This window comes from Zootoca vivipara, chromosome 9, assembly GCF_965207765.1.
Source record: "Zootoca vivipara chromosome 9, rZooViv2.hap1.1, whole genome shotgun sequence".
Classification (NCBI taxonomy): Eukaryota; Metazoa; Chordata; class Lepidosauria; order Squamata; family Lacertidae; genus Zootoca; species Zootoca vivipara.
Window position 1 is genome coordinate 38,880,674 of NC_142592.1, and position 7,844 is coordinate 38,888,517.

Consider the following 7,844-nt stretch of genomic DNA (forward strand, 5'->3'; position numbering starts at 1 on the left):
CTATGAGTCAGAACCTTTGATTAGGAAGGGAGGGGGATGCAGAGGGGTTTTTTTTTCTTAAAGGGATATTCACTAATAAAACCGAGTAGGGTAGTTCACAGAGGGGAAAGGGATAGGGCTCTCCCCTAAACCCGAGACGTCCATTTGTGTTGAATTTAGGAAGTCAAACTGCTGCATTAGCAGCACCGAAGTGACCTCCCACAGTGCACAAGCCTCTGCACTGTGTACGGGGGTCCTGGGCTGCCCAGGTGACAAGACCCTCCACACACATACACCTCTCAGCCTTGCTGATACAGTCCAAAGGAAAGCAGAATAGTATGTCTGGCACCAGCTTGGCTGCAGGAGTTGCCAAAAGGAAGCGTCTTACGAGCTCCACGCCAGATTTGTGTAGCGTTTTTTACTCCTTTGACTTTTCTTCTCTCAAAGACGACTACCTTCCCAGTTTGAAGAGTCCCATCTGCCCCATACTTCACTAACTCCCTGAGCGTTTGAGACCCTTACCTAGTTTCGCCGGCCAGTCAAAGCTGTTCCTAGGGTGTGGTCGCTGTTGCATGCTTACAGTTTATAGGAGCCACAGGCGAGAGCTGAATGCAGGGGGGAGGGTCCCAAAGAATGGTGAATTAACTACCCCAGAAGAAAGGGTACTGGGACTGCCTGGCTAGCAAGGGGGCATTACACTCTCCTCCCTGGCCAGGAAACGGATCCAAGCCTGCCTGCAAGATTGGCCAATGGCAGGGCAGGCTTGGAGGCAGGATCTCCCTGACAGAGCACGAAAGCTTCCCTCACTCCCAGAATATTTAAACAGGCTTGCCTTAGCCCCCCGGCACCTGGTCTTTTCCTCGTCGGATCTCCCACCCCCGCCTCCTGTTGTGCTGCGTTTTGTGTATTTCTGACTTTGCTATGGTCATCTTATTCAAGTCCGGGCAGGAATTTGTCCACCAGGCAAGTTGGCCCCAGTTGGGTGGTTTTTCCTACCTCGCAGCAATTGTCACAACTTGGTGGTTTAGGCACTGGGTAAACCATAGTCTTGGGTGGAGCTGGTAGGAGCTGCTTCTGTCCAGATGCCTGGACGGAGGCCACAGCATTCTGTGGCGGTGATTGCTGCAGGGGTCCCCCTATTTGATGAAATTCATAGGAATCAAGGGCGTAGCCAGGATCAAAACTAGGGGGGGGGCAAGCCATGATCATTCAGGGGCGGGGCCACAAAGTGGGAACGTGGGCGGGGCTACAGGGCCAGCTGGCCTGACGACATCGTGGCGGCGGCAGCGGCCACCTTGTGCTTCTGGGGCTGGCAACGGCGGCGGCTACCCTGCTTGGCTGGAGAGGACGGGAGGGTCGGGCAGGCAAGAGGGGGTGACAGGGTGGGCGAGGGCAAGGCAAGGCACGGCCGCAGTCACGACGGCTCCGAGGTGTTGCTGCATATCAGCATAATATTTCAACCATGTTGTGGGTTCAAGCCCCACCTTAGGAAAAAAATCCTGCATTGCAGGGGGTTGGACTAGATGACCCTTGTGGTCCCTTCCGACTACAATTCTATGATTCTATTGATATATTGCCATAGCATATGCATCATTCTGCTTTCTTGAATTGTCCTACTCCTAGGCATAGCAGCCAACTCCTAGAGGCCTAGGTGCCTCCCCCCCCCAAATACTAGTAAATACCGTATGTGAAAGAGTCATCCCCCCCATGTTGATGGGCTTTCTATGTGGGGCTTATCTGCCCCCCCCATATTTTATTAAGAATGGAAGAGGGAGGGAAGGAAGGAAGAAATAGAGAGAGGGATAACTCATATTTGTGGGTGCCTCTGGGTGATGCTGTGAAGCTGGAACTCTGCAGCAAGAGGATGGGAGGGTCGGGCAGGCGAGAGGGGGTGGCAGGGCGGGTGAGGGCGAGGGAAGGCACGGCCGCAGTCACGACAGCTCCGAGGCGTTGCTGCATATCAGCATAATATGTCAACCATGTTGTGGGTTCAAGCCCCACCTTGGGGGAAAAATCCTGCATTGCAGGGGGTTGGACTAGATGACCCTTGTGGTCCCTTCCGACTACAATTCTATGATTCCATTGATATATTACCATAGCATATGCATCATTCTGCTTTCTTGAATTGTCCTACTCCTAGGCATAGCAGCCAAATCCTAGAGGCCTAGGTGCCTCTCCCCCCCCCCCAATTACTGGTAAATACCGTATTTGAAAGAGTCACCCCCCCATTTTGATGGGCTTTCTATGTGGGGCTTATCTGCCCCCCCCCAGTATTTTATTAAGGATGGAAGAGGGAGGGAAGGAAGGAATAATAGAGAGAGGGATACCTCATATTTGTGGGTGCCTCTGGGTGATGCTGTGAAGCTGGAACTCTGCAGCAAGAGGATGGGAGGGTCGGGCAGGGGAGAGGGGGTGGCAGGGCAGGCGAGGGCAAGGCAAGACAGGGCCGCAGTCTCGATGGCTCCGAGGCGTTGCTGCATATCAGCATAATATTTCAACCATGTTGTGGGTTCAAGCCCCACATTGGGGAAAAATTCCTGCATTGCAGGGGGTTGGACTAGATGACCCTTGTGGTCCCTTCCGACTACAATTCCATGATTCTATTGATATATTACCATAGCATATGCATGATTCTGCTTTCTTGAATTGTCCTAGGCATAGCAGCCAACTCCTAGAGGCCTAGGTGCCTCCCCCCCCCCAAAGAAATTACTGGTAAATACTGTATTTTAAAGAGTCCTCCCCCCCCATGTTGATGGGCTTTCTATGTGGGGCTTATCTGCTCCCCCCCCCAGTATTTTATTGAGGATGGAAGAGGGAGGAAAGGAAGGAAGAAATAGAGAGAGGGATAACTCACATTTGTGGGTGCCTCTGGGTGACACTGTGATGCTAGAACTCTGCAGCAAGAGGAAGATACCGGTACACCTGTACAGGAGCCTTGTAAGCAGCTTTCTCTCTGCTTGATTTACAGCAGGCACGTCCAACAGGTAGATTGTGATCTACCAGTACATCACTGGATGTCTGTGGTAGATCACTGCTAGATCACTGGCACCCCTAAAAAAAGCTCACCCAAATTTTTCCTCCTCCCTAAAAAAAGCTGAACTATGACCTGAAGCCCTAAACAAAAATGGGCCTCCCTCCCTCCTAAAAGAAGCTCAACAAGTTTGACCTAAACCCCCCAAAACAGGGCTTCCCTTCCTTAAAAAAACTCAACAGCTTTGACCTGAACCCCCCAAAAGGGGGTAGATCACTCCCAGTTTTTAACTCTGTGAGTAGATCAGAGTCTCTTGGGAGGTGGCCACCCCTGATTTACAGTATACAGATGCAGGAGGAGGGGCAGACTGGAACACCAATGCTTTTTATAAACATCACTGTGTCTATCAAAGCTACAGCCCCCCCCTTCTTATTCACTTCCTTTTAGCCTTGCAGGGCCACCTTAGTCAAATTGAATCCTCTGCACCCTCATTAAATCGCCAATAGAACTGTTAATGCGATCCCTGAATGCCCATTAACAACTCCCACTGAATAACAATAGGGTGAATAGGGTGAACCTTGCCTGAAGGGATATTCTGCTCCATTGTCTTAACTGCTTAAGTACTGGTAGCCACTTTGCTTTATTTATTTGATGTGTTTTTGTTACAGCTGTGTTCCCGCCCCCAGCAAGTGGAGAGCTGCTCTTGCTAAAGCAAAGCCCTTTCCACTTCAGTTTTTGGAGGGGCAAAGTATTGGTTATGGTCTGTAAAATACAATAATTTTTTGCTTCTAGGGGGGGCAGCTGCCCCCTCCTGCCCCCCCTGTCTACACCCATGATAGGAATCCCCTAGTTCACTTCTGGCAGGCGGGATGGAAGTCCATGGTTGCCCACTGCCTATGCCAAACCTCTTCCATCTGTAGTCAGTTAAGCTGTGGTCTTATTTGATCCAATTTAAGCTGTGTTGTGTCTTTTATTCCTATGGACCTGAAGGAGCATCTCCACCCCCATTGTTCAGCCCAGACACTGAGGTCCAGCGCCGAGGGCCTTCTGGCAGTTCCCTCACTGCAAGAAGCAAAGTTACAGGGAACAAGGCAGAGGGCCTTCTCAGTAGTGGCACCCGCCCTGTGGACTTCCTTCCCATCAGATGTCAAGGAAATAAACAACTACTGTATCCAACTTTTAGACGACATTGGGGAGGTGGGGAGTGCGGATCCTGGGCATTCAATTGAATTATTGTGGAGTAAACAAATATCAACTGATTCTGAAAGTACTGGGGAATCATCAAAAGATATGCCTTATGTTAAATTGTTAGAAGGTATTTTAGTCATGGTGAATAAGGAGGAAGAACAAATAGCATTAAGGGGAAATTGTTTTGGTTCACGGAAAGGTGCTGACCTCTTTGGTTTTATTTCTTAAAAACATGGCATAATTACAGCAGGGAGAGGAAAGAACAGAACAACACAGAAAGTTCATTTTAAACACTGAGCAAGGGGCTAGGCAGCAGTGACATTTCCTTTGGATAGCATGAAAAGTGTCTGTTTAAATGTAAGTACAAATCACCCATAGCACCCTTATACCACATACAATGCCACTCACACCATAGGAACAAGCTTGTGAACCAATCCATGAGAAAAGAGTTGAGTCAGGTAGCTCAGACCAAGTCAGTTCAAAGGGGTCTGCAGGAGAGCATAGGTCATCTAAAATGTGTGCAGCATAACTCAGGGGAAAGAGTTTAATGAACAACATTAAAGAGGCTACTGTTTGGGGAAGACAAGGAAGTTCTTCCAGTATGTGCCTGATGGCAGGGACCAGAGGAAGCATTATGTAGTCCAGTTCAATATTTTAGGGGTGATCATTAAAAAAGATGCTAAGATATAATTGAGAAAAGTTTTTCTAAGGGATACCTCACTGTGTCCAAAGGAGTGCACAGTAGCCACATAATACAACATCTTTGCCTAAAGACACGTTTATCTGTGGATCTACACTCATTGTAAAAACGCTGTAAAAAAAGTTGTGCAAAAAAGAGCTCTCTCAATGCAATTTCCCACTGAGCGCCCTATGGTGTCACATTTTTATAACACATTTTTAATGTTATAACTGACCAGGGTAGATTTGCCCCTGGAGTTCCCAAACTTTTTGGTCCTGGGTCTGCAGAAAATCCTACCATTATTTTTATTATTTAATATAAACACTCCATGAAAATTTCTGTCTGTAATAAGATAGGCAAAATATAAATTTGATAAAGGCTCTTTTTAGTTATTCTTTTTCCTTTTTATATACAATTGTGTTTTGCATTTTCTGGTAGATGAGTTTTAATCTCATTGTTTAATATGTTAAAAATTCAATCAAATTGTTATATTGGTCTGCAGAAAACCCCTTTGTTGCTTCTAAAAATATAAAGAAATGAGAATTCCTGTATGTCTATATCCAAAGTTTGGGGCTAGTACTCTCTGGTGAGAAAATTCCAGCAGAGATTTAAAGCCACAAAACATGGAGCAAAGTGTGGAAATATAGCCCATTAAGACCTTTAAAATATGCCCTTTAAAGTGAGTTCCTTAGAACTTTCCAAAGTTTCCCTCTTCCCCCAGCTTAGGCGAAGACTACACATTTGGTAAGTTAAAAATGGTTTACTTACAAACTCCAAATGTCAGGTTCACATGCTTCAGAATAGTTGCACAGACAGGAAAGCAGTCACAAAGTGGTGAAAGTTCCTAAATTATTGGTATAGGAACTTTTTTTGAAAAAATCCTTTCATCCAGCACTCTTAGAGAAAAACTAAAAGTACTGTGCTCAGATGAGCATTGCATTTGCCCCTCCATATCATGGTCCATTCTGCCAAGGCCACAATCACAGTAGTTATTTTTTCAACCAACAGTCCATTACAATAAATGTGTAAGGCAACAACCTGAGCCACTCCTCTAACCCTTACCAGATTATAAGATTGATAAATATGCCTCAGCCAAGGTGGATTTTGGGAGAAAGGTCTTACAGTAGGTGATCATAGAATCAGAGTTGGAAGGTACACCAAGGATCATCTAGTCCAACCCCCTGCAATGCAGGACTCCTGCCCACAGCCATCCCTGGGTGGGCTTGAACCACCAACCTTCTGGTTAACTGCCAAATACAATGACCCATTGTGCCAGAGTGTCTTAAACTATGACACCTGCTAATACGGGCCACATAAATCATTTAGGTTAGCTTCAACAAGTCACATTGTTGCCTGAGGTCCACCAACTAAAGGACATAATATTGGTTAGTTACCAAGAATGAGTTTCGTTAATCTTGTTTGTTCAATTTTTCTATTTTATTTGTTGTTTATATTTTGTTTGTTGTTTATATTTTGTATACGTATTTTAACCTCAATAAAGTTTATTTATAAAACTTTAAAAAGAAAAGAAAAAGAAAAAAAGTTACCAAGAATGCCCCAACCTACTCATTTGTCTTTCTATTTTGAGATACATACACCCCCGTAGGGAAGAAAACTCTTAAAATAGCTCATCTGGGCAGCAACTTGAGAACCCAATGGAGGCAATGTGGGTCTTTTTTCACTGCCATAATTTTTACTTATAGATGTAGTTGTGCTTTCTAAATACTAAACAGGTCAGCTTCACACATGGTGTTGTGTGCCTTTCGCTCTAGCTGTTATCTTGTCTGCTTTGTTGCTGAGAGGTCTGAGGACAATCAAGAAGCTCTGCAGCGTCAAATCTGGGGTGATTGTGTTACTTGCCCTTCCCCCATCTTGACATTCAGAATGAGGTGAGGACTTCAAGAGAATCACCAACTTTACCTTCTGGAAAATTCCCCAGAACGCTCAGAAATCTATCAGGTCCCATAAGCCTCCCAAGGGAAGACCTTCTGAATTGGTTCCCCACCTCTTCTGTCTGTGTGTATGTTGGGAGAACTGATGCTGCGAGCCCAAACTTTGCAGCTTGTGGTCTGACCATGACAAAGGGATCGATTCCATTCCACCACTCAACACTCACCCTGAAATGATAGACTAAATCTGGTGTGTGTCCTGCCCTTTGTGTTGCTCCATTGACAACTTGGGGGAAACCCCATGGTTGTCATGGAGGTCATAAAGTCTCAATCCAGATCAGACAATCCAACCTTAGCATGAATGTTGAAGTTACCCAGAACCACCATTCTGGGGTTCTCCAACACTAGACTGGAGACACTACCTCTGACAACTCAGAAGGGGAGCCACTGAGCAACTGTGGCAACAGCATCTGCAGTCTGTCCTCCTGACTCAACAACTGTATTAACCCAAGCAGAGGGAAACTATTACAGTGTGTATTGACCTGAAAGGGACTTTTCATGCTCTTTCAAGGAAGATTGTTTCTTATGTGTGATTTGTATATTCAAACAAATATTCAAGATTGACCGCAATATTGTTCACAGTCAAACTACTGTCCCTGTTACTACTGTATATGTATAGATTGAAATGTCTAAGTCTGCACCAGGCATTTTTCTTACATTATATTCTGGGGGTACCTAACTGTGTAGGATATGCAAACACGTGTTTGGAAATGGGTGTAGTATTTGTGGGAACCAGTGTAGGTCCAAATACTAAAATATGTGTTATGTCTTCATTTTTTTCCATTAATATCTATGCTAACAGATTATTTTTTTAGTAAACGGTCCTATATAATTTTATATAAAAATACTTCAAGGGCTGTTTTGTTTGAATAGCTTCTAATGCTAGAGCAACAATAAACTTTCAGGGTTCTGACCCAACATTTATATGATATTGAAAGACAAGATCTATACTCTCTGGCTAATAGAACTTGTTCCCCCATAGTTATGCTACTTCACCTTATGCTATTTCTGTAAAGAATATACAAGCTCATAAGAGCATTCATATCTGCAGTATTCAAAATGTTTTACCGAAAGCCAT